This window comes from Somniosus microcephalus, chromosome 2 (assembly GCF_052327205.1).
Source record: "Somniosus microcephalus isolate GS21.2 chromosome 2, FLI_Smic_1.0, whole genome shotgun sequence".
Classification (NCBI taxonomy): Eukaryota; Metazoa; Chordata; class Chondrichthyes; order Squaliformes; family Somniosidae; genus Somniosus; species Somniosus microcephalus.
The window spans coordinates 172,297,084-172,321,785 of NC_140988.1; the positions used below are offsets into that span (position 1 = coordinate 172,297,084).

Consider the following 24,702-nt stretch of genomic DNA (forward strand, 5'->3'; position numbering starts at 1 on the left):
TTCTTCCTTGTCCTATCTACGTCGTTTGTACCAACATGGACCACGACAACTGGATCCTCCCCCTCCCACTCCAAGTTTCTTTCCAGCCCAGAAGAGATGTCCTTAACCCTGGCACCGGGCAGGCAACACAGCCTTTGGGACTCCCGCTCTCGACTGCAGAGAACCCTATCTATCCCCCACCACTACAACATTTCTTTTTACTCCCTCCACTTGAATGGCCCCCTGTTCCACGGTGCCGTGGCCAGGTTGCTCACCCTACCTGCAGTCCCCGCTCCCGCCCTCACAGGGAGTAAGAACCTCGAACCTGCTTGACAAGAGCAAGGGCTGCGTCTCCGTCAATACTACCTCCTGGATCCCTGTACCTGCCTCACTCGTAGTCACACTGTCCTGTCCCTGACCACGGACTACATCTGCATTAATTAATTTCATAGGTGTGACTACCTCCTGAAACAGAGTCCAGGAACTTCTCCCCCTCCCTGATGTGTCGCAGTGTCTGAAGCTCGGTCTCAAGCTCTTTAACGCGGAGCCTGAGTTCCTCTAGCAGCAAACACTTATCGCAAATGTAATCACCGTGAGCCTCAATGGGGTCCACCAGCTCCCACATTTCGCAACAGTAACACATCACCTGTTCACCCAAATCTATGTAATTAATTAAATTTCTTATTATTAGTTATGAAGGCCCTCTGCCCCGAAATAGATGATTGTGTGGAGTTTGCACATTCTCCCCGTGTTTGCGTGGGTTTCCTCCGGGTGCTCCGGTTTCCTCCCACAGTCCAAAGATGTGCGGGTTAGGTTGATTGGCTATGATAAATTGACCCTTAGTGTTAGGGGGATTAAATACGTGGGGTTACGGGGATAGGGTGGGATATGTGTTGGTGTAGGGGTTACGGGGATCGGGTGGGATATGTGTCGGTGCAGGCTCGATGGGCCGAAATGGCCTCTATCTGCACTGTGGGGTTTCTGTGATTTCTGTGATAATATTACACCACTATTTAATAGGGCTTACCAACTTAAAGGTATAGAAGAGAAGGAAAAGGACCTACCAACCAGCTGTCTGAATGCTGTCTGTGTGGCCTGTCCGGTTGAATTGTCTCGCTGCTCGCTTCCGCAATGCTGGATTAGCCTGAGAGTGGGAAGCAAAACAGAGCAAAAACTCCCCCTCACCTCCCACTTGCCCGAACTCTCCCACTTACCAAGCTCTGCTTACACTCAATGCACCGCACTCAGTGCAGCCGCACTAAGCCCGCCCCTTTTTATACCCGGATTCTACTTCCAGTTTAAACTCCCCAACAGCTTAATTTACTCTAAAAAAAAATTAAACTTACTTGAAATAATTAACTTTTTCACTCACTAAAATTTAGTAAATACACTTAAATGACTTTTTCTCCCACTTACCAAACTCTGCTTATACTCAATGCACCGCACTCAGAGAAACTGTTCCAATTGGCGGAAGGGTCAGGAACCAGAGGACACAGATTTAAGGTGATTGGCAGAAGAACCAAAGGCGACATTTTTACACAGCGAGTGCTTAGGATCTGGAATGCACTACCTGAAAGGGTGGTGGAGGCAGATTCAATTGTGGCTTTCAAAAGGGAAGTGGATAAGTACCTGAAGGAAAAAGATTTGCAGGGGTATGGAGTAACGCCGGGGGAGTGGGACTAGCTGAAGTGCTCTTGCAGAGAGCCAGCACGGGCTCAATGAGTCGAATGGCCTCCTTCTGTGCTGTAACTAGTCTATGATTCTATGAGGTGGCAGCAGAGATAGGGATGTATTGGTTATGATCTTCCAAAATTCCCTCAATTCTACAATGGTCCCAGTGGATTGGAAGGCAGCAAATGTAACTCCTCTATTCAAGAAAGATGGGAGAGAGAAAACAGGGAACTACAGGCCACTTAGCCTGACATAAGTCATCGGGAAAATGCTGGAATCCATTATTAAGGAAGAGGTAACAGAGTATTTAAAAAATCGAAGTATAATTAGGCAGAGTCAACATGGTATTATGCAAGGGAAATCGTGTTTGACAAATTTATTCAAGTTTTTTGAGGATGTAACTTGCAGGGTAGATAAAGGGGAACCAGTGGATACAGTATATTTGGATTTACAAAAGGCACGTAAAAGGTTGCTACACAAGATAAGGGCTCATGGGGTTGGGGTAATATATTAGTATGGATAGAGGATTGGTTAATGGACAGAAAACAGAGAGTAGGGATAAACGGGTCATTTTCCAGTTGGCAGGCTGTAACTAGTGGGGTGCTGCAAGGATCAGTGCTTGGGCCTCAGCTGTTTACATTAATGGCTTAGATGAAGCGACTGAGTGCAATGTATCCAAGTTTGCTGCTGATACAAAGCTAGGCGGGGGGAAAGTAAGCTGTGAGGAGGACACAAAGAGTCTGCAAAGGGATATAGACAGGTTAAGTGAGTGGGCAATAAGGTGACAGATGGAGTATAATGTGGGGAAATGTGAGGTTATTCACTTTGGTAGGAAGAATAGAAAAACAGAATTTTTTTAAATGGTGAGAAACTATTAAATGTTGGTGTTCAGAGAGATTTAGGTGTCCTCATACACGAAACACAGAAAGTTAGCATGCAGGTACAGTAAGCAATTAGGAAATCAAATGGCATATTGACATTTATTGCAAGGGGGTTGGAGTACAAGAGTAAGGAAGTCTTACTACAATTGTACAGGGCATTGGTGAGACCACACCTGGAGTACTGTGCACAGTTGTGGTCTCCTTATCTGAGAAAGGATATACATGCCTTAGAGGCGGTACAATGAAGTTTCTCTGGATTGATCCCTGGGATGAGAGGGTTGTCCTAGGAGTAGAGATTGAGTAGATTCGGCCTATATCATTCTGGAGTTTGAAACATATAAGATTCTGAGGAGGATTGACAGGATAGATGCAGAGAGGTTGTTTCCTGGCTGGAGAGTCTAGAATTGCGGGTATAGTCTCAGGATAAGGGATCAGCCACTTAAGGCTGAGATGAGGAGGAATTTCTTCACTCAGAGGGTTGTGAATCTTTGGAATTCTCTGCCCCAGAGGGCTGTGAATGGCAAGTCATTGAGTATATTCAAGACCAGGATAAATAGATTTTTGGACTCCAGGGGTATCAAGGGATATGGGGATCGGGTGGCGTTATGCTCCAAGCGATAACGAATATGAGGTGTTGTGTAATCAGAAGTGAGCATTGGTGCAGGCGTCTTCCAGCCATTAAAGGGGAGGGTCACTGGAGTCTGCACACCAGCCCCCAATGAATCGGGGAGTGCAGAATGGCGATATGCAGTGAGATGAAATGCAAAGTGCTTTGACGACCCACAACACTCTGGGGTCGAAGCAGCCTTTATTTGGCTGCAGATACATCCTGCGCTCTGTCACTCACAACTGACCTTTGGAACGGAAGTTCCTTGACAGCTGGGGCGCATCCCTTTGAGTAGTGCCCCACCAGCCAGCTGGTTCATGTCTCTGCTCCCTGGCGCTGTTGGTGCGAGGCGGTAAGGCAGGGGGCGCTACTGAAGTTTGCAGACCGGGTGCCCAGCGAGCGTTGCACACTCACTGTTGTCACGATTTGCATGACAAAAGGGACCGAGGCACTAACTGTTATCACCGGCGCTACGGGGCTGGCAAATTTGCCGTGCGGCACGGAATTCACCCTGCTACGATGCTACTGCCTGAGTGCCCCGCCAGGTACCAACTGGGGGCGCTAACCTACTGAATTTCGCCACCCTAATGTTTGGAGATAACTACCGTAAAAACAAGACTACTGAAATTATTCAGAGTACTTGCTTGATTATTTATTTATTTGCACTGTGTTCACTCAGTTAAGGTTAATTGGGCCTGATAAGGATTTACTTTTTAAATGGCTTATTAATGTGAAGCTGGGAATTTCGTATTGATTGAATCCACTTGATGTTTAATTGATGAAGTCACTGTTTATTTACATATATTTATGGAGTTAGTAAAAACATAATTTGTATGGTTTAGTTTTGTTTATATATAGTTAGTTTTGTTTATATATAGTTATTATTAAGAGCCCATAAGGAATAACGAGAATTTATCCAGAACCAATCAGCACTTAGGTATTTATCAAATCACATTACAGGAAACTTTGTGCTATCCGGAGGTGAGCTATCCGGCAATCTGGAGCCACCGGCAAAAATCAGCAGCCGTTTTTTATTCTTTTTGTTTGTTTTTTCTGCTTTGTTTGAACAGTCAAAGCAACAGCTTCAGCTACAGAGCTTTAGGGCCACACCCGAGTGTTTAGAAGCTGTTGCTAAGCAACAGTGTTTGTTGTCAAATACGGAGATAAGAATCTCCGTATCTCTCAACATTAACTCTGGAGAGTAAGGCACTTTTTAGGCAATGGCAGCAGCTCGGTCCTGTGGGTGCCGGATAGCACAAAGTTTCCTGTATATACTTTAAAAACACCACTAAAACAGATTCCTGGTCATTCATCTCTCTGCTGTTTATAGGGCCTTGCTCTGTGTAAATTAGCTGTTGTGCTTGCCTACATAACACTGACAGTGCTTTAAAAAATAATTCATTGATAGTGAAGTGCTTTGGGACATACTGGGGATATGAGAGGTACTATATAAATGCAAGTATTATTCCTGTGAGAAAGCACCTGGTCTCTCCTAGTTGCCTCCCCACAATGATTGGGAACTCAGTACTTAAGGAGGAATGGACATGAACCCTTGTTCATTGCAGATCTCTACCATCATGGTATCCCCTTTTCCACACTCCTTCCCCCCACCCTCACCCCCATGAGAAAAGGTTTTAATCTAATGGTCGTATGAAGATGTGTATTGGGATAATGAAGCTCTATGCTGTAAGTTAGCTTTGTAAACATTATGGCCCAGTGTCAAAATTTCAATCTGGTTTAAACCTATTTTCCAGCAGCAAGATCCAGCCTGAGCTTGTTAAGAACCTGAGATTTATGAGATATCCTTGCAATTTGAATTTTTATTCATTGTCAGGAATTCTTAGTGAGAGAAGATTCAAACACCACCTGGCAAATTTGTTCTGACAACTTATACATCAAGGTGTACAGATGTAAACACACACAGGCTTCGACTGGGCTTCAGCGATAGCAAATGGGCAACCCGTTTTACACCGTCCACAAGTCAATGGAAAATAAAATCAGGCGCGGTGTTAAACAGGCTCCTGATTCCCTAGTGCTCGTTTCGCGCTATCGCCAAAAAACAATTTCACCCCACAAACCCTGAAAACAGAAGTGTACCGCTACGATTGCCAAGATAGTGAGACTCCTGTGTGAACGGACAATGCCAAATGGCAGCATTTCTATTTGGTATTACCATAGCCATCTTAAAATGTTAATATCTTCAGCGGCCATCCCTGATAGTTATACAAAACAATTTTGTTTTTGCTTCTTTTTTCTGCCACTTTTCACCCCCTTACCCTTCCTGAAGGCATTATCCGGATTTTGCTCTAGAAATATGGTGAGGCTAACAGCGCTCACCATTATTGAGTAAATTGGACAACAACATCCAGCGTCCACACATGCGCAGTTAAACACGGAAATCAGGAGGTTGCTGTCCGTTTTGCCCTGCTCCTCCACAAGCTGAGCTACACCGCAACCTCGCCAAGAGACTCTGCATTGAAATATATGCAAGGGTGTGAAGTTGGGGTACTTCCCTACTAAACATGCCAGAAATATTAGGGCTGGTGCATTCAGGTGTAAGTAAATTTTTAACGGCGTGGCAAGTCTTAATTACTGCCAAACAACTTCTGTAGCAGTGAAAATGTACTTTTACAAGTGTGGAGTCTCATTCCTTCAGATTTTAATTATTGTTGGAGATTTTTTTTAATTTTTAAATTAAAATTAAAACATTTTTTATACTTTTCTTTCTGTCTCTTTTATCTCTCTCTCTCTCTTACTCACATCTTTCTTTCGCTTTCTGTACATGATTTTACATTGAATTAAATATTCTAATTTATACTTCCTGGTTTAGACTCTGCTTGTCTCAGTGAGGATTCTTCAATCTGATTGGTTGTAAAGACATGCTGTTGCTTGCTTGGCTCACACACGCCACAGATCCCCTGTACAGGGCGCCTCACTGAAAAGGATCGCAAGGAACCATTAGTTGCCGCTCAAAAGCCCATGAAAAGTCTGTGGGCAGCTGTAAGCGTAATGAACAGCGAGCACCGTTCCTTTGCCACTGACCGCAAAATCCAGGCCATTGACTTCTTACTGGAAATAACAACAGAAAATGGTGGAAAACCTCAGCAGGCCAGGCAACATCCGTGGAAAGAGAAATAGAGTCAACGTTTCGGGTCGAAACCCTTCTACAGAACTGAGAAAAAAGGCAGGAAATGAAACAAAAGGCAGTTTGGGGGCTGGGAAATGGGGGAGGGGATGAAAGAAGAGACATTAAGAGATATTCAAGTTGAGACGAGATAGTAATAGGACAGGTAAAGAAACAGACAATGGCTCTAAATGAAGTGTGAAATGCGCTGGCAGAGTGAAAGACAGCTGCCATGTGGGAGAGAGGGAGAAAAAAAAGGAAAAGTCACAAACCAAAAGTGTGGATAAAAAAATATAAAAATATAATAGGGGCCGAGGTTATGATCTGAAGTTGTTGAACTCAATAGTGAGTCCGGAAGGCTGTGAAGTGCCTAATCGGAAGATGAGGTGCTGTTCCTCGAGTTTACGGTGAGCTTCCGTGAAACAATGCAAGAGGCCGCAGACAGTGAGGTCTGAGTGGGAATGGAACGGTGAATTGAAATGACAGGCGACCGGAAGCTCGGGGGTCACCCTTACAGACTGAACGGAGGTGTTCCGCAAAGCAGTCACCCAATCTGCGTTGGTCTCCCCAATGTAGAGGAGACCACATCGTGAGCAGCGAATACAGTATACTAGATTGCAAGAAGTACAAGTAAATCGCTGTTTTACCTGGAAGGGGTGTTTGGGGCACTGGACAGTGAGAAGGGGGGAGGTATATGGGCAGGTGTTGCATCTCCTGTGCTTGCACGGGAAGGTGCCGGGTGAAGGGGAAGGGGTGCTACGGGTGATAGAGGAGTGGACTAGGGTGTCTCGGAGGGAGCGGTCCCTGCGGAATGCTGAAAGGGGAGGGGAGGGGAAGATGCGTTTGGTGGTGGGATCACGTTGGAGGTGGCGGAAATGACGGAAGATGATCCGTTGAATGTGGAGGCTGGTGGGGTGAAAGGCGAGGACAAGGGGAACCCTATCGTGGTTCCGGGAGGGAGGGGCAGGGGTGAGGGCTGAAGTGCGGGAGATAGAACGGACCCGGTCGAGGGCCGTGTCAACCACGGTAGAGGGGAATCCTCGGTTGAGGAAAAAGGAAACATGTCGGAAGCACTGGTGTGGAAGGTGGCATCGTCGGAGCAGATGCGGCGGAGGCGGAGAAACTAGGAGAATGGAATAGAGTCCTTACAGGAGGCAGGGTGGGAGGAAGTATAGTCCAGGTAGCTGTGGGAGTCAGTGGGCTTGTAGTGAATGTTGGTCAATAACCTATCCCCAGAGATGGAGACGGAGAAGTCGAGGAAGGGAAGGGAAGAGTCGGAGATGGACCATGTGAAGGTGAGGGAAGGGTGAAAATTGGAAGCAAAGTGAATGAAATTGTCTTGTTCAAGGCGATAGCAGGAAACGGCACCGATAGTCATCAATGTACCGGAAAAAGAGGTGAGGGAGGGGACCCGAGTAGGACTGGAACAAAGCATGTTCCACATATCCCACGAAAAGGCAGGCATAGCTAGGACCCATGCGGGTACCCATAGCAACACCTTTAATTTGGAGGAAATGAGTGGAGTCAAAGGAGAAGTTGTTCAATGTGAGAACAAGTTCAGCCAGGCAGAGGAGGGTGGTGGTGGATGGGGACTGGTTGGGCCTCTGTTCAAGGAAGAAGCAGAGCGCCCTCAGGCCATCCTGGTGGGGGATGGAGGTGTAGAGGGATTGTGCGTCCATGGTGAAAAGGAGGCGGTTAGGGCCAGGAAACTGGAAACTGTTAAAGTGGCGGAGGGCGTCAGAAGAGTCGCGGATGTAGGTGGGAAGAGACTCGACAAGGGGAGCAAAGATAGAGTGGAGATAGGAAGAGATAAGTTCCGTGGGGCAAGAACAGGCTGAAACGATGGGTCTACCAGGGCAGTCCTGTTTGTGGATCTTGGGAAGGAGGTAGAAGTGGGCTGTGCGGGGTTGGGGGACTATGAGGCTGGTGGCCGTGGGGGGAAGATCTCCAGAGGAGATGAGGTCAGTGACAGTCTTGGAAATGGTGGTTTGATGTTCGGTAGTGGGGTCATGGTCCAGGTGGAGATAGGAGGAGGTGTCGGAGAGTTGGCGTTCAGCTTCCGCTAGGTAAAGGTCGGTTCTCCAAACAACAGCACCACCCTTGTCAGCAGGTTTAATGACAATGTCGGGGTTGGATCTGAGAGAATGGAGTGCTGCAAGTTCAGAGGGAGGTAGGTTGGAGTGAGTGTGGGGAGCAGAGAAATGGAGACGGCTGATGTCGCGCCGGCAGTTAGCAATGTAAAGATCTAGAGAGGGTAAGAGGCCAGAGGTAGGGGTCCAGGTAGAACGAGAATTCTGAAAGCGGGAGAAAGGGTCAGCCGTGCGAGGGAAGACTCCTGGCCAAAGAAGTGGGCACGGAGACCAAGGCGGCGGAAAATTCATTGAGGTGGGGGCGTAAGGGGATGAAGCTCAGGCCTTTGCTGAGGACTGATCATTCGGGGTCAGAGAGGGGAAGGTCAGAGGGGATAGTGAAAATGCGGCAGGAGGCGAGATTGGGAGAAGGGGGGGTCACAGGAAAGTGAAGGGGAAGGAGGTTCCGGAGGGGCGTTGGTGTTCAAGAGTTGATGAAGTTTGCGATCCTTGACATCGGAAAGGAAGAAAAAAAGTTTTTTGTTGAAGCGTCGGATGAGTCGAAGGATGAAATGGAACTGTGGACCCGGACAGCTTCGAGATAGAATGCATCGGTGCTGCTGAAGAGAGAGGTCGAGAATGTTCATGTGGCGCTGCATGGCGTTGAGCGTGGATCTCAAGATGCGGCAAGAGCAGTAGTTCGAGGAACGATGAATATCTTGTACTTCTTGCAATTTAGTATACTGTATTCGTTGCTCACGATGTGGTCTCTTCTACATTGGGGAGACCAAACGCAGGTTGGGTGACCGCTTTGCGGAGCACCTCCGTTCAGTCCGTAAGGGTGACCCCGAGCTTCCGGTCGCCTGTCATTTCAATTCACCGTTCCATTCCCACTCTGACCTCACCGTCCTCGGCCTCTTGCATTGTTCCACGGAAACTCACCGTAACCTCAAGGAACAGCACCTCATCTTCCGATTAGGCACTTTACAGCCTTCCGGACTATCGAGTTCAACAACTTCAGATCTTAACCTCGGCCCCTATTATATTTTTATATTTTTTTATCCACACTTTTGGTTTGTGACTTTTCCTTTTTTTTCTCTCTCCCACATGGCAGCTGTCTTTCACTCTGCCAGCACATTTCACACTTCATTTAGAGTCATTGTCTGTTTCTTTACCTATCCTATTACTATCTCGTCTCACCTTGAATATCTCTTAATGTCTCTTCTTTCATCCCCTCCCCCATTTCCCAGCCCCCAAACTGCCTTTTGTTTCATTTCCTGCCTTTTTTCTCAGTTCTGTAGAAGGGTTTCGACCCGAAACATTGACTCAATTTCTCTCTCCACGGATGTTGCCTGGCCTGCTGAGTTTTTCCACCATTTTCTGTTGTTATTTCGGATTTCCAGCATCCACAGTATCTTGCTATTAACTTCTTACTGGTATGGTTTCACAGGCACGTGATGCTCTCTGGTACCTTACCCAAGTGGCAAAACTTCTTATGAAAGCCTAGACAGCTAGTGTTGGCAGACCATTCAATCACAGGGCATCTTCAGCATGCTCACTTTCCAACAGAGTTACTGGATAGCAATCAGGGTTGATTTTCCCCTCCTTAACCTTAAGATGCGGAGGGAAATTGTGGCTCCCTTAATGTTGTGCCAGCTGAGATCGGCAGAGACTGGTCACCGAACCTGTTCTGTATGATTCTACTACTCACTGTTTCTGTCAGTGACAAGTGGCACAGCTCTCTCTCTGCAATTCACTCCAACTTGGCATTTCTAGACAGCCCTGGTCCTATTGTCTGGACTTACCTGTAAACCAAAAGAATTTTAAATGCCCAAATTAGAATGATGGGGAAAAAGCTTTTAAGACATTCATTTTTAATTGGATGCACCATTTCAGCTAAAAGTAATTCAATCAAGGTCTACTTTCAGTTGTTGAGTGGAGATACACTTACACAAGTGCTTTGCAGTAAAACGATAAAATATTCATAACTGCTTTAAGCAAATGACATTGAAAGCTTCGCCGACATTCTTCTCTTCAGGTTATAATAACTAAATACTGTAAAGGTGCTGATGGCTGTCACCATTAGAGAAAGAGTCTTGCTGGTAAAAACATTCATATCATGTGTTGTAAATTATGGATCAGACCAAGTACATGCTGGCCATTCTATTGTTTTAAACTCATCTGTATTTCGCACAGATTACCTGATGAGACCAAGTTCATTTTTCCTTTTTTACAAAGCTATCAGCTTCATTTTTTTAAATGTACATTACATAACAGGAAAGACACACTGCCAAGAAATGTTAAATGCTCAGAGGTGGGTACCACTGTTCTTCATACTTCAAAAAATGATTACTACTAAGAAAATCTGCACTTATGTATCAAACATAAAAAGACTAAAATTAGGATGAGGGCCTCTCAGAGCCAAAGAAACAACAAATTACTTGCACAAAATCAAGAGCAAGGGTCCAAACTGAAACATATGGCCCTGAATTTGTGGTTAGTATGACAGAGTACGCCGTCATACTGCCTTTGAAACTGACCGCAAGTTCGGAATTTACGCTTGCACATTGCAAGTTCGGGATTTACGTTTGCGCTTGCACATGCGCTAAATCCCGAACTTGCAATCTGTCAAGTTCCGACTCCGTATCAGCTTCGCTGCATGTTTCGCCTACCCACTGAAATCAACGTGCTGGAGAAAAGTTGGGTTAAGTTGCTCACCTACTGCGCAGTAATTACCCAGAAAATCTTTACGGCTGGCGTAAGGTGCAGGGGGATAAGAAAATTGTATTAATTTTAAGCTAGGTTTATGCTACAGCCTATAAAAGCATTCTAATTGAGTTTTATGGTTGCTATCCAGAGGCCAAAACTATCTGCTAAAGTGCACTAAAGTATTAATAATTACTTTAATATCTATGCATTTAGGTTAAACTGTGCAAATCAAAATAACTTCAATTTACTATGTCAGGTAAAACTTCAGACTTGTTTATCTTACCAGTCCTCTTTATTTAAAATTAGTTTTTTTTAAATAGTCAGCAATTTAAAAGCAGAAGCTGAACATCAAATCGTTTATCAAAACATATGCAAATTGAAGAAAAATGCTTCAGCAATCTTTTGGAAAGTGCAGTGGAACAGTAAAAATTAAAAAAGGTCAGCTGCTTAGATGGACTTTCTGCAAAGCTTAATGCTGTCCCATCGAAGAATTCTATGTTTCCTGATTGGCTAAGAGACAGGAAGTAAAAGGAGCACAACGGTGCGCCCCTGGGAGCCGTGGGCCACGACGCTGCTCACAATTCCGCAGCGTTTCAAAGCAACTTTTCGAAAGGGGCTTCGCACAAGCTAAGTGCAGATTTCGTTTGGATGTCGGCGGAGTACTGACTAACCAAAAGTAAAATGTTGAAGCTTAAACCTAACGTTAAAGGGCTGATTATGAAAGAACTTTACACTATAATAAAAACTAATACGACTGGGCCTGACTAGAAATAAACTCCTCAAAATAAATTCACTGTTAAGGAAACTGACAAATTGTTAACCCTCGGACACTGGAAAGGTCTTGCAGTAGCTGGAAACTAAGAAAACAAATTATCCTGAAGTTACCAGTTCTAAATTTACAGGTCCAGCAATAAGTTTTGTACTGATTCTGGGTTGTTTACTGTGATTGTAAAGCATCTTGTACAATAAACATGCAGCTAAAGAGAGCAGCACCATCAGTCACTGAAGTTTACCTGATATGTTGGTCTGCGACACCCAGAGGAATGAAGGAACACCACACACACACCAACCTGCACAAGACGCAGCAATAACAGCTCACGACATTATCCACTGCAAGTTCTAGTGATTTTTGAACAATCAGCTATGAAATCTCTTTCCAGTTAGACAAAGTATTTCAATAAATGTAAATTAGTTACATAATGCAACTGTCGTCCTTTCATATTTCAGAGCACGCTACCTGAATCGGTCAGACTAAGTCCGGAGCAGCAATTCATGATCATAATGTCTTCCATCTCCAGATGCAAGTGACCTCAGAAGGACGGACCTTGACCTGTAGTGCACACAATGTTGAGTGTGTAACAGAGGACTGTACAATGTCAGGAGAGTCACTCAAGCTCCCTGAGCTGGATCATACTGTGGCACTCGTGAGGGGTTAGAATGGCAGAGAGATAAAAATCTCTTCCCATAAATGAAAGAACAAAGTGTCTCTCAAGGGGCAGCCTCCTTTACACAGCATAACCCAGAACCACAACAGTTTATCAAGCTCCACTCGACAGCCATTTATGAAGACAATGGCAGTGCATTTCCTCACTTTGTGCTCAATTAAGCCTATCTGCTGCTCTGAATTTGTGCCTAACATATTGATTTCTCCATTGTACGCGTGACCTACGAAGCCACACTGTGCACTAAAGCTGTAGAACACCAAATGGGTCCACAATACAATATGTACAATCCAAAAAACAACATGTAATAAATGTCCTCTGAATAGGTTTTAAAAAGCATACTGCAAATAACTTATTTAATGTCAATTAAACTATCTGAACACAATGCCTTGAATTACCCTTCTCTCTTTCAAACACAGAGTCTGTGAAGATGTATGGCCTGGGGCTCCACAGTGTCTATAATTACTGCTGTACAGAAAATGACAGCCAACAACCTATGATTCTCTGTGTGTAGGTGTTGGAATGATAGGATTACATTGACCTTTACTAAACTGTACATGTCAGGAGTGAATTCAGTTTTATTGTTCTCATTTGCTTCAATTAGCACATGACTCTCAAAGGACAACCAGACAACCAAAAAGTCAGAACATTTCAATCTGTTTTTGTCTCTCTGTTAAAAGGGAGATTTTGTTTCCAAGATAAGGTTTGTTAAAAAGGGGCTCAGTCGAAGCCACTGAAACACTCAAAAGTATATTGCAGACAACGGGGTCATTGTTAATGAGATCCAGGCTACCCTATGGCTTTCAAACAAATTATCTTCAATAACAACTATTATGTCCATGTATAATTGAGACACGGGCTGCAGGAGTTGGTTATAACAGGTCTTTACTGAACGGAGGCAACCTGGAACTACTTTGCAAATGTTACTACACAGGCTTATATACAGGGGTGGTCACTACTGGTACTGCAGTATACAGGGGCTGCAGAATATAGTTCCTTCTACAAAGTACATACACTACAATTCCTCCCCTTTTAGCTAAGCAGTACATAACATTCGATGAACAATGAAATAACATATTTACAATTACAGTTGCTGGATACATTAGTTGAAGTTAAGCAATTATAAGTTCAGTCTTTGAGGAGGCTTCCTGATTCTGTCTGGATAACACCTCTTTGGGGTATCAGGTTCTTCTGGCAAAGTTGAGTCGGGATCAATGTTGTTGTTTGGTTCGTCTGCTTCCAATATCACCGATTCTGAGGTAGATGCAATTGGTACTTCGGTTTCATCGCCAGGTGTATCAGATCGTGGTGTGGGGTTGACGTTTCCCAGTGACTCTAGAATCTGGTCAGCATGGCGTCTTACAATGCTCTCTCCAACGTCCACGGTATACATGAGAGGTCCTTGCCGTGTACAGATCGTTCCTGGCTGCCATTTCTCCGTGCAGTAGTCCCGGGCCAAAACTGGTTGACCTATCTTAAAACTCCTGGTCGGCCTTTCATTCATATTCTGAAACTGCCTGTTCTCCACATCTCTTCTGATGTTTGGCTTAACCAAATCCAAGCGGCATCATAGTCTTCGATTGAAGAACATCATGGCTGGAGTTTGGTTGGTCACCGCATGTGTCGCATTCCGGTAGGCAAACAAGAAGTTATCCACCTTGTGTTGTAGGGGTATGTCTTCATGACACATTGCCTTGATAGCCTTCTTGGATGTTTGAACGAACCTCTCGGCCAATCCATTAGTGGCTGGATGATATGGGGCGGATGTGTAATGCTTAACACCATTGTTCTTTAAGAACCTCCGGAACTCTTCAGACACAAACTGTGGTCCATTGTCGGAGCAAATCTGTTCAGGCAGCCCATTCCTGGCGAATATGGTTCGTAAGACTGTGATAGTTTTTTCTGTGGTGGTTGAGGACATTTTTATTACCTCTGGCCACTTTGAATGTGCATCCACTGCAATTAAAAACATCGAGTCCATAAATGGACCAGCAAAATCAATGTGCACCCTTTGCCATGGAGATGAGGGCCACTCCCATGGATGTAGAGGGGCTTGTGGTGGGGCGTTTTGGACCTTCTGGCATCCTGTACAGCTCTTGGTCATCTCTTCGATTTCTCTATCGATTCCCGGCCACCACACAAATGCTCTGGCTAAGTTCTTCATTTTTACCCCTCCCAGATGACCCTCATGAAGCTCATTGAGCACTCTATCCTTCAATTTGGGTGGATTTACTACTCTGGATCCACACATCAAGGTTCCTCTGCACACTGACAGCTGTTCTCTTCTGGGCGAGAATGCTGGCAGCAGTGGTTCGCCATGTGCTGGCCATCCCTTCACCATTAAATCATAGACCCAGGAGAGTGTCGGGTCATTTCGTGTTTCCTTTTCTACGTTTGCATTCGTCACAGGGAGACATTCAACTATGGTCGAGTGGAGTATCGCCACTGGATCCACTGCAAGTTCTTCTTCCACCGTCGGCAACGATAGGCGCGACAATCCATCAGCATTCCCATGCTGTTTAGTTCCTTTGTACTCGATGTCATATTGGTGTGCCCCTAGGAAAAGGGACCACCTCTGTAGCCGTTGTGCTGTCATTATCAGTACGCCCTTCTGAGGGTTGAAAATGGAGACAAGAGGTTGATGACCAGTAAGTAGAGCAAATTTCTGACCGTGCAGGTAGTGATTGAACTTCTTCACCCCCCACACCAGGCTGAGGGCCTCTCTGTCAATCTGGGCGTAGTTACGCTTGGCTGAAGTTAACGAGCGTGACGCAAAAGCTATCGGCCTCTCAGAACCATCAAGGAATTTATGTGACAGTACCGCCCCAATGCCGTAGGGAGACGCATCACACGCCAGTCTTATCGGTAGTGATGGGTTGTAGTGAGCCAATACTACTCTTGAAGTGATTAGGTCCTTACTCTTCTGAAAGGCCCGCTTACATTCATCGCTCCATTTCCATGCTACTCCCGTTTGTAGTAGGGCGTTCAGTGGGTGCAGAATTGTGGACAAATTCGGCAAAAACTTATGGTAGTAATTCACCAATCCGAGGAATGACCTCAGTTGCGACACTTTTTCAGGCGCTGGAGCCTTAACTACCGCTTCAATTTTGTCAGGGGACTTATGTAACCCCTCTTCATCAATCACGTGGCCACAATACGTTATCTGTTTCTTAAAAAACTCGCACTTGGGGCGATTGGCTCGTAGCCCATGTTCACGTAGTCTAGTGAGCACCTGCTCTAGGTTGGCAAGGTGTTCACTGTCATCTTCACCTGTCACTAGGATGTCGTCCAAGTAACACTGAGTCCCCGGAATTCCTTGCAGGACTTGTTCCATCGCTCTTTGCCATATCGCCGGAGCGGATGCTACTCCGAATACCAGTCGATTATACTGGTAAAGACCTTTGTGAGTGTTTATCGCAAGATACTTCCTAGAGGATTCTTCAACCTCCATCTGCAAATATGCTTGTGCTAGGTCAATTTTTGTAAAACGCTTCCCTCCAGATAGTGAGGCGAAGATATCTTCTATCCTTGAAAGAGGATATTGTACTGTGTGAAGGACTGGGTTCACCGTCACCTTGAAGTCCCCACAGATGCAAACCTTCCTTGACTCCTCAGACTTATTGTTTAACGTTTTCTTCATGACAGGAACGATGGGTGTCGCCCACTCGCTCCAGTCTACCTTAGATAACACGCCTGCATTCTCCAGATTCTCCAGCTTTGCCTCGACGGCTGGGCGAATTGCAAATGGTACCGGTCTTGCTTTGAAAAACTTGGGAATTGCATTCTCTTCTATTTTTATCGAGGTGGTTACGCCTTTAAGAGTTCCCAGTTCTTGTTGAAAAACTCTTTGGCGTTAGCTAAGATTGTTGACAATCGTCCAGGAGTGTCGTCGTCATCCTTTTTACCAGCCACCGTCAGTGCCTGAATGGAGTGCCAGTCTAAACTTATCTTTCTGATCCATTCACGTCCCAATAACAGTGGTCCACCATCTTGCAGTATGTACAGATACAATTTCTGTATTTCCTTGCCGTTGTATTCGACAGGCACCCTTATTTTTCCTCTGGGGTATACTTTATGCCCCGTATACATCTTCAAGACAATGGATGTCTCTTTCAAGGGTATGTGTGAGAATAGCCGCTCGTAGTCTCGTCGATTCATGACGGTTAGAGCTGATCCTGTATCCAATTCCATTTTGACTTAGGACCCTGCTATCGTGAGGGTGACCCAAATGGTTCGGTGATCCTCTTTTGCGATTACGTTGTGAAGTTTGAGACAGCTTAGTCTCTTGTTCCCGGATTCACTATCGCTCATCTGGTCTTCGGAACTACTGCCCGTCATCTTTTGTACTTTCCTGTACGGTTCCTTAGTAGCCTTTTTGTTGTCATTGGTCTTCTTCCCAGACCTGCAAACTCGTGCAATGTGTCCCATCTTTCCGCATTGCCTGCATATTTTGTCCTTGGACCAGCAGTCCTTCTGGTCATGGGTTGTTCTGCCGCAGCGATAACATTTTGCAAATCCCCGTGTCATTTCGTGGGTGACGTATTCTTGTGGCTTTTGCTGTATTTCCGCAGCTCCCCTTGCTGCTGCTTCGTACGAGACTGCCACGCTGAAAGCCTTATCTAGCGTCAGCTCTTTCTCTGAGAGTAACCTCTTCTGGGTTCCTTCACTCAGGAGTCCACAGACAAATTTGTCCCGTAAGGTATCTGCCAGTCCTGCTCCGAACTGGCAGTGCTTTGATAGCTTGCGTAGTTCCATAAGGTAATCAGCATTGCTCTCATCTTTATGCTGATTTCTCCTGTGGAATTTAAATCTTTCTGCTATCAGCAGCGGTGTAGGATTTAGGTGTTCCTGTAGGATAGCAACAATTTCGTTAAAACTCTTCACCTTCGGTTTGGCTGGAGTAATCAGGTCCCGCAATAGGCCGTACGTTCTTGCGCCCATTAAGTTTAGCAGTACCGATGCCTTTTTCTCATCGGCTACTTCGTTTGCCTCGCAATATACCTCGACTCTTTCCACATATGTGGTCCAGTCTTCTATTGCATTATCGAAGGCAGTGATATTGCCAGTCTTCGGCATCTTGAAAATCTAAGATGGCGCCTCCCGCGCTTTGCCTTCTTCCCCGATTTAACAAAATGGCTCCTCCCGCGCTTTGCCTTCTTCCCCGCTGGATTAAGATGGCGCCTCCCGCGCTGTCTTCTCCGCTGTTGCTAGCGCTGTTGCTGGCGTTTTATGCCTTGATGGCAACGCCCTACAGTCTTCGAGCACTTCCCCCCGCACTGCTGCTAACGCCGCTCTCCGCGGTTCCCGTGGCAACTGCAGCTCCTCACGGCTTTCTGCGCGTTTAATTTTTATTATTTCCCCGTCGTCGGAACAACCCTGCGGGACTCTTGCCTCCCTCTTCTCGGGTCTGTACACTGCCCGGCTTCGTAGCGCCGACCGCGCCCTGTGTGCTCCACCCTCTCTCTCTCTCTCTCTCTCTCCTCTTCCCGACAACGCTGCTCGGCCCCGTTGCAAAGCCACCCACTCGAGCTCTAGACCGCCGCAGCCCAGGAAGGATCAGTGTACTACCTGCCACCAGCCCGATTAGCTGAAGCACCATCGACAGGACAACCAAGCCCCGCTCTCGACAGCCTCTCCTGCAAATCTTCAACTCCGCTGACTCAGAGGCGGATGCCCACGGTCGACGCCCGTTTCTTTCTTCCTTCTGGCCTCGACCTCTGATAACTTCACTTCAGGGATGGATCCCCATGAGGTGGTGCAGACTGTAGGTAAGTTCGTATCTGCTCGTCGCCAGTATTATGTCCGTGCATAATTGAGACACGGACTGCAGGAGTTGGTTATAACAGGTCTTTACTGAACGGAGGCAACCTGGAACTACTATGCAAATGTTACTACACAGGCTTATATACAGGGGTGGTCACTACTGGTACTGCAGTATACAGGGGCTGCAGAATATAGTTCCTTCTGCAAAGTACATACACTACAACAACAGCCTGCATTTATACAACAACAGCCTGCATTTATACAACAGCCTGCATTTATACAACAACAGCCTGCATTTATACTACAGTCTGCATTTATACAACAACTTGCATTTATACGTCTTAGACGTAGCAAAATGTCCCAAGGCACTTCACAGGAGTAGAAGACAAAAATTTGACATCAAGCTACATAAGAAGAAATTATGGCAGGTGACCAAAAACTTGGTCAGAGGTAGGTTTTAAGGAGTGTCTTCAAGGAGGAAAGAGAGGTGGAGAAAGTTAAGGGAGGAAATTCCAGAGCTTAGGGCCTAGGCAGCTGAAGGCACGGCCACCGATGCGATCGGGCGATGTTACGGAGGTGGAAGTAGGCGGTCTTGGTGATGGAGTGGATATAGAAACACAGAAGATAGGAGCAGGAGTAGGCCATTCGGCCCCTCGAGGCTGCTCCGCCATTTAATGAGATCATGGCTGATCATCCAAATTCAGTACCCTGTCCCTGCTTTCTCCCCATATCATTTCATCCCTTTAGCCTTAAGAAAGATATCTAACTCCTTCTTGAATATATTTAATGAATTGACCTCAACTGCCTGCTGTGGTAGAGAATTCCACAGGTTCACCACTCTCTGGGTGAAGAAATTCCTCCTCATCTCTGTCCTAAATGGCTTACCCCTTATCCTTAGACTGTGACCTCTATGGACTCCCCTGTCATCGGGAACATCCTTCCTGCATCTCGTCTGTCTAGTCCTGTTAGAATTTTATAAATTTCAATGAGATCCCCTCTCATTCTTCTAAACTCTAGTGAATATAAGCCTAATCGACCCAATCTCTCTTCATACGTCATTCCTGCCACCCCAGGTATCAGTCTGGTGAATCTTTGCTGCACTCCCTCCATGGCAAGAACATCCTTCCTCACATAAGGCGACCAAAACTGCATACAATATTCAAGGTGTAGTCTCACCAAGGCCCTGTACAACTGCAGCAAGACATCCTTGCTCCTGTACTCGAATCCTCTCGCTATGAAGGCCAACATACCATTTGCCTTCTTAACCGCCTGCTGCACCTGCATGCTTACCTTCAGCGACTGGTGCACAAGGACACCCAGGTCTCGTTGCACTTCCCCTTTTCCCAATCTATTACCGTTCAGATAATAATCTGTCTTCCTGTTTTTGCCACCAAAGTGGATAACCTCACATTTATCCACATTATACTGCATCTGCCATGCATCTGCCCAATAACCCAACCTGTCCAAATAATACTGGAGTTTCTCTGCAGCCTCCTCACAGCACACACGCCCACCCAGCTTTGTGTCGTCTGCAAGCTTGGAGATATTACATCTAGCTCCCTCATCTAGATCATTAATATATATTGTGAATAGCTGGGGTCCTAGCACCGATCCCTGCGGTACCCCACTAGTCACTGCCTGCCACTCAGAAAAAGACCCATTTATTCCAACTCTTCGCTGCCTGTCTGCCAACCAGTTCTCTATCCAAGTCAATACCTTAACCCCAATCCCATGTGCTTTAAATTTGCATGCCAATCTCTTATGCGGGACCTTACCGAAAAGCTTCTGAAAGTCCAAATACACCACATCCACTGGTTCTCCCTTATCTATTCTACCAGTAACATCCTCAAAAAATTCCAAATTAGTCAAGCTTGATTTACCTTTTGTAAATCCATGTTGACTTTGTCCGATCCTGTCACTGTTTTCCAAGTGCTCTGCTATTACATCTTTTATAATGGACTCTAGCATTTTCCCCACTACCGATGTCAGGCTTACCAGTCTATAATTCCTCATTTTCTCTCTACCACCTTTTTTAAATAGTGGGGTTACATTAGCTATCCTCCAATCCATGGGAACTGTTCCAGAGTCTATAGAATTATGGAAGATGACCAGCAATGCATGTACTATTTCTAGGGCCACTTCCTTAAGTGTAGAATGTAGATTATCAGGCCCTGGGGATTTATCGGCCTTCAATCCCGTCAATTTCCCCAACACCATTTCCCAGAAATACTGATTTCATTTAGTTCCTCCCTCTCATTAGACCCTATGTTCCCCGACATCTCTGGTTGGTTATTTGTGTCCTCCTTTGTGAAAAGTATGTATTTAATTGGTCAGCCATTTCTTTGTTCCCCATTATAAATTCCCCTGATTCTGACTGCAAGGGACCTACGCTTCACTTCACCAATCTTTTTCTCTTCACATATCTATAGAAGCTTTTAGTCAGTTTTTATGTTCCCTGCAAGCTTACTCTCATACTCTATTTTCCCCCTCTTAATTAATCCCTTGGTCCTGCTTTACTGAATCCTAAACTGCTCCCAATCCTCAGGTTTGCTGCTTTTTCTGGCCAATTTATATGTCCTCTCCTTGGATCTTATGCTATCCCTAATTTCCCTTGTTAGCCACAGTTGAGTCACCTTTTTTGTTTTATTTTTATGCCAAACAGGGATGAACAAATTCTGTAGTTCATCCATGCGATCTTTAAATGTTTGCCATTGCCTATCCACCGTCAACCCTTTAAGTAACGCTCCCCAATCTATCCTAGCCTCATACCATCATAGTTTCCTTTATTTAAATTCAGGACCCTAGTCTCTGAGTCAACTACTTCGCTCTCCATCTTAATGAAGAATTCTGTCATATTATGATCGCTCCTCCCCAAGGGGCCTCGCACAACAAGATTGCTAATTAATCCTTTTTCATTACATAATACCCAGCCTAAGATGGCCTGATCTCTAGTTGGTTCCTCGACATATTGGTCCAGGAAACCATCTTGTATACATTCTAGGAATTCCTCCTCCACAGTATTGTTACTAACTTGGTTAGCCCAATCTATATGTAGATTAAAGTCACCCATGATAACTGCTGTGCCCTTATTGCACGCGTCTCTAATTTCCCATTTAATGCCATCCCCAATCTCAGCATTACTGTTTGGGGGTTTGTATGCAACTCCCTCTAACGTTTTCTGCCCCTTGGTATTTCTCAGCTCTACCCATACAGATTCCACATCATCAGAGCTGATACCTTCGTTACTATTGTGTTAATCTCCTCTTTAACCAGCAATGCTACCCCACCTCCTTTTCCTTTTTGCCTGTCCTTCCTGAATATTGAATACCCCTGGATGTTGAATTCCCAGCCTTGGTCACCCTGGAGCCATGTCTCCATAATCCCAATTATATCATATCCATTTACATCCATTTGTGCAGCTAATTCATTCACCTTATTACGAATGCTCCTCACAATAAGACACAAAGCCTTCAGGCTTGTTTTTTTTTAACACTCTTACTCCTTTTAGAATTATTATTTACTGTGGCCCTGTTTGATTTACACCCTTGATTTCTCTGACTGCCACTTTTGCTTTTCTCCTTCCTGTCTTGCTTCTATCCTTGCTTCCCTTTCCTCCCTGCACAGGTTCCCAACCCCTTGCCATTTTAGTTTAAACCCTCCCCAACAGCACTAGCAAACACTCCCCCTAGGACATCGGTCCCGGTCCTGCCCAGGTGCAAACCGTCCAGTTGGTACTGGTCCCACCTCCCCCAGAACCGGTTCCAATGTCCCAGGAATTGGAATCCCTCCCCCTTGCACCATTCCTCAAGCCACATATTCATCTGAAATATCCTATTTCTACTCTGACTCACACGTAGCACTGGTAGCAATCCTGAGATCCTATATTTTAATTTACCTCTTAACTCCCTATATTCAGCTTTTAGGACCTCATCCCGTTTTTTACCTATATCGTTAGTACCTATATGCACCACGACAACTGGCTGTTCACCCTCCCCCTCCAGAACCCTATAGAGTCATCTCAGGGTCTTATCTTCAATAAGGGTTTTTTTTTTTAATTCATGCTCTATTAATTTTTCCACAAAGTTTGCATCTTTCATTTCCCCCCCAGTATTTACAGTTATCAATATAATTTCACCACAAGGTATAGGCCCGTAATTTGTGGTCAATGGTGAAGTAAAGGTGTTAGCCACTGACCCCAAAAAAAGCTGCCTACAAAGACCTTGCGATTTCTGTCGTGAGATTTTTGGCTTTTTCAACGTGCAACTGAGAACAGTGTAATGTAGTGGGAATCCCATAACGCGATCTGTTGTGACGTCAACAAGCTGTCTAAGCAACCAATCACAATACAGAATTCTCAGAGAGGGAACCAGAAAGTGAAGAAGTTTCTTTTATTCAGACTTTTTAAAAATGTTGCAGAGAGCAAAACAAAGATTGGTGCTCTCACATGGGGAAAAGGTAAACCTGATAGAAATATGAACAAACTTTTAAAAAATATAATTTTTTTTAAAGTTTCTTAAAAATTGTAATTTTTATTATAATGGCGAAATCTGACACTCCACAAAAGAAAAATAGATTTTCAGGGCCATAACATTTGTTTAGCGGTCAATACAGTGTTAAAACCCCAGTTACGCCTAATCCAACAAGGTCTATCTTTTAATGGAGTATTTAACAGCAATATTATCACGGAAAAGCACAAGTTTTCATCAGTTTCACCGATTTCACTGATTGCCAGCTGTGGGATGGGGGAGGGGGCCACAGCGCAGCCAGTGTCAGAGCAGTAAATGACTGACCGCAACTTCAGGATTTCCACATTAGGATGCACATGCGCTAAATCCTGAAGTTGCGATCAGTTTCAAAGGGATAATGACGGCAAAGCCATTATTACCCACCCCAAATTCCGAGCCAATATCTTCTGGGATCAAAGGAGCGCACAAAATAATTAATTTCACAGAACTATTATGCAACTTTATATAGTAAAGCAATAAATGTTTGGAGAAGCCACATTTATTTAAAATACCAGTTTTCAAGAAACTGTTATGACTTCCCATGGTACAATACAGTAAGTGGAGTTAGCGAAAGAGGATGATACTATGGTGCTGTGGTTTTTTTAAAACCAAAAAAGGTTATTTTCTACTTTTTCCACCCATTACATAGAGTCATAGAGTCATAGAGTCATAGAGTAATACAGCACAGATAGAGGCCCTTCGGCCCATCGTGTCCATGCCGGCCATCAAGCCCTGTCTAATCTAATCCCATATTCCAGCATTTGGCCCGTAGCCTTGTATGCTATGGCATTTCAAATGCTCATCCAAATGCTTCTTAAATGTTGTGAGGGTTTCTGCCTCCACAACCCTTTCAGGCAGTGAGTTCCAGACTCCAACCACCCTCTGGGTGAAAAAGTTCTTTCTCAAATCCCCTCTAAACCTCCCTCCCTTTACCTTGAATCTATGCCCCCTAGTTATTGACCCCTCTACTAAGGGGAAAAGCTCCTCAGCATCCATCCTATCTATGCCCCTCACAATTTTGTACACCTCAATCATGTCCCCCCTCAGCCTCCTCTGCTCCAAGGAAAACAAACCCAATCTGCCCAGTCTCTCTTCATAGCTGAAGCGCTCCAGCCCTGGTAACATCCTGGTGAACCTCCTCTGCACCCTCTCTAACGCGATCACATCTTTCCTGTAGTGTGGCGACCAGAACTGCACACAGTATTCCAGCTGTGGCCTAACCAGTGTTTTATACAGCTCCATCATAACCTCCTTGCTCTTATATTCTATGCCTCGGCTAATGAAGGCAAGTATCCCATATGCCTTTTTTACCACCTTATCCACCTGTTCCGCCGCCTTCAGGGATCTGTGTACCTGCACACCCAGATCCCTCTGACCCTCCGTCTTGCCTAGGGTCTTACCATTCATTGTGTATTCCCTTGCCTTGTTAGACCCCCCAAAGTGCATCACCTCGCACTTTTCCGGGTTAAATTCCATTTGCCACTGTTCCGCCCATCTGACCAACCCATCTATATCGTTCTGCAGACTGAGGCTACCCTCCTCGCTATTTACCACCCTACCAATTTTAGTATCATCCGCGAATTTACTGATCATACCCTTTACATTCATATCCAAGTCATTAATGTAGACCACAAACAGCAAGGGACCCAGCAGCGATCCCTGTGGTACCCCACTGGCCACAGGTTTCCAGTCACAAAAACAACCTTCGACCATCACCCTCTGCCTTCTGCCACTAAGCCAGTTTTGTATCCAATGTGCCAAGGCACCCTGGATTCCATGGGCTCTTACCTTCTTGACCAGTCTCCTGTGCGGGACTTTATCGAAGGCCTTACTGAAATCCATGTATACCACATCCACTGCGTTACCCTCATCCACACACCTAGTCACCCCCTCAAAAAATTCAATCAAATTAGTCAGACATGATCTTCCCTTGACAAAGCCATGTTGACTAT

General features: G+C 45.2%; 1 long non-coding RNA gene across 2 annotated transcripts in view; it reads right to left on the minus strand.

Annotated features, from left to right (window-relative positions):
- LOC147123104 (uncharacterized) overlaps positions 1–24,702 on the minus strand; it is an 83,184-nt gene that overhangs the window by 33,520 nt on the left and 24,962 nt on the right. The window contains exon 2 of one of the 2 annotated variants that reach the window (XR_015073502.1): positions 10,043–10,136. The exons of the other annotated variant lie outside the window; for it this stretch is intronic. This is a non-coding gene — a long non-coding RNA (uncharacterized LOC147123104). The remainder of the gene's footprint in view (positions 1–10,042; positions 10,137–24,702) is intronic. 2 annotated transcript variants of the gene reach the window in all.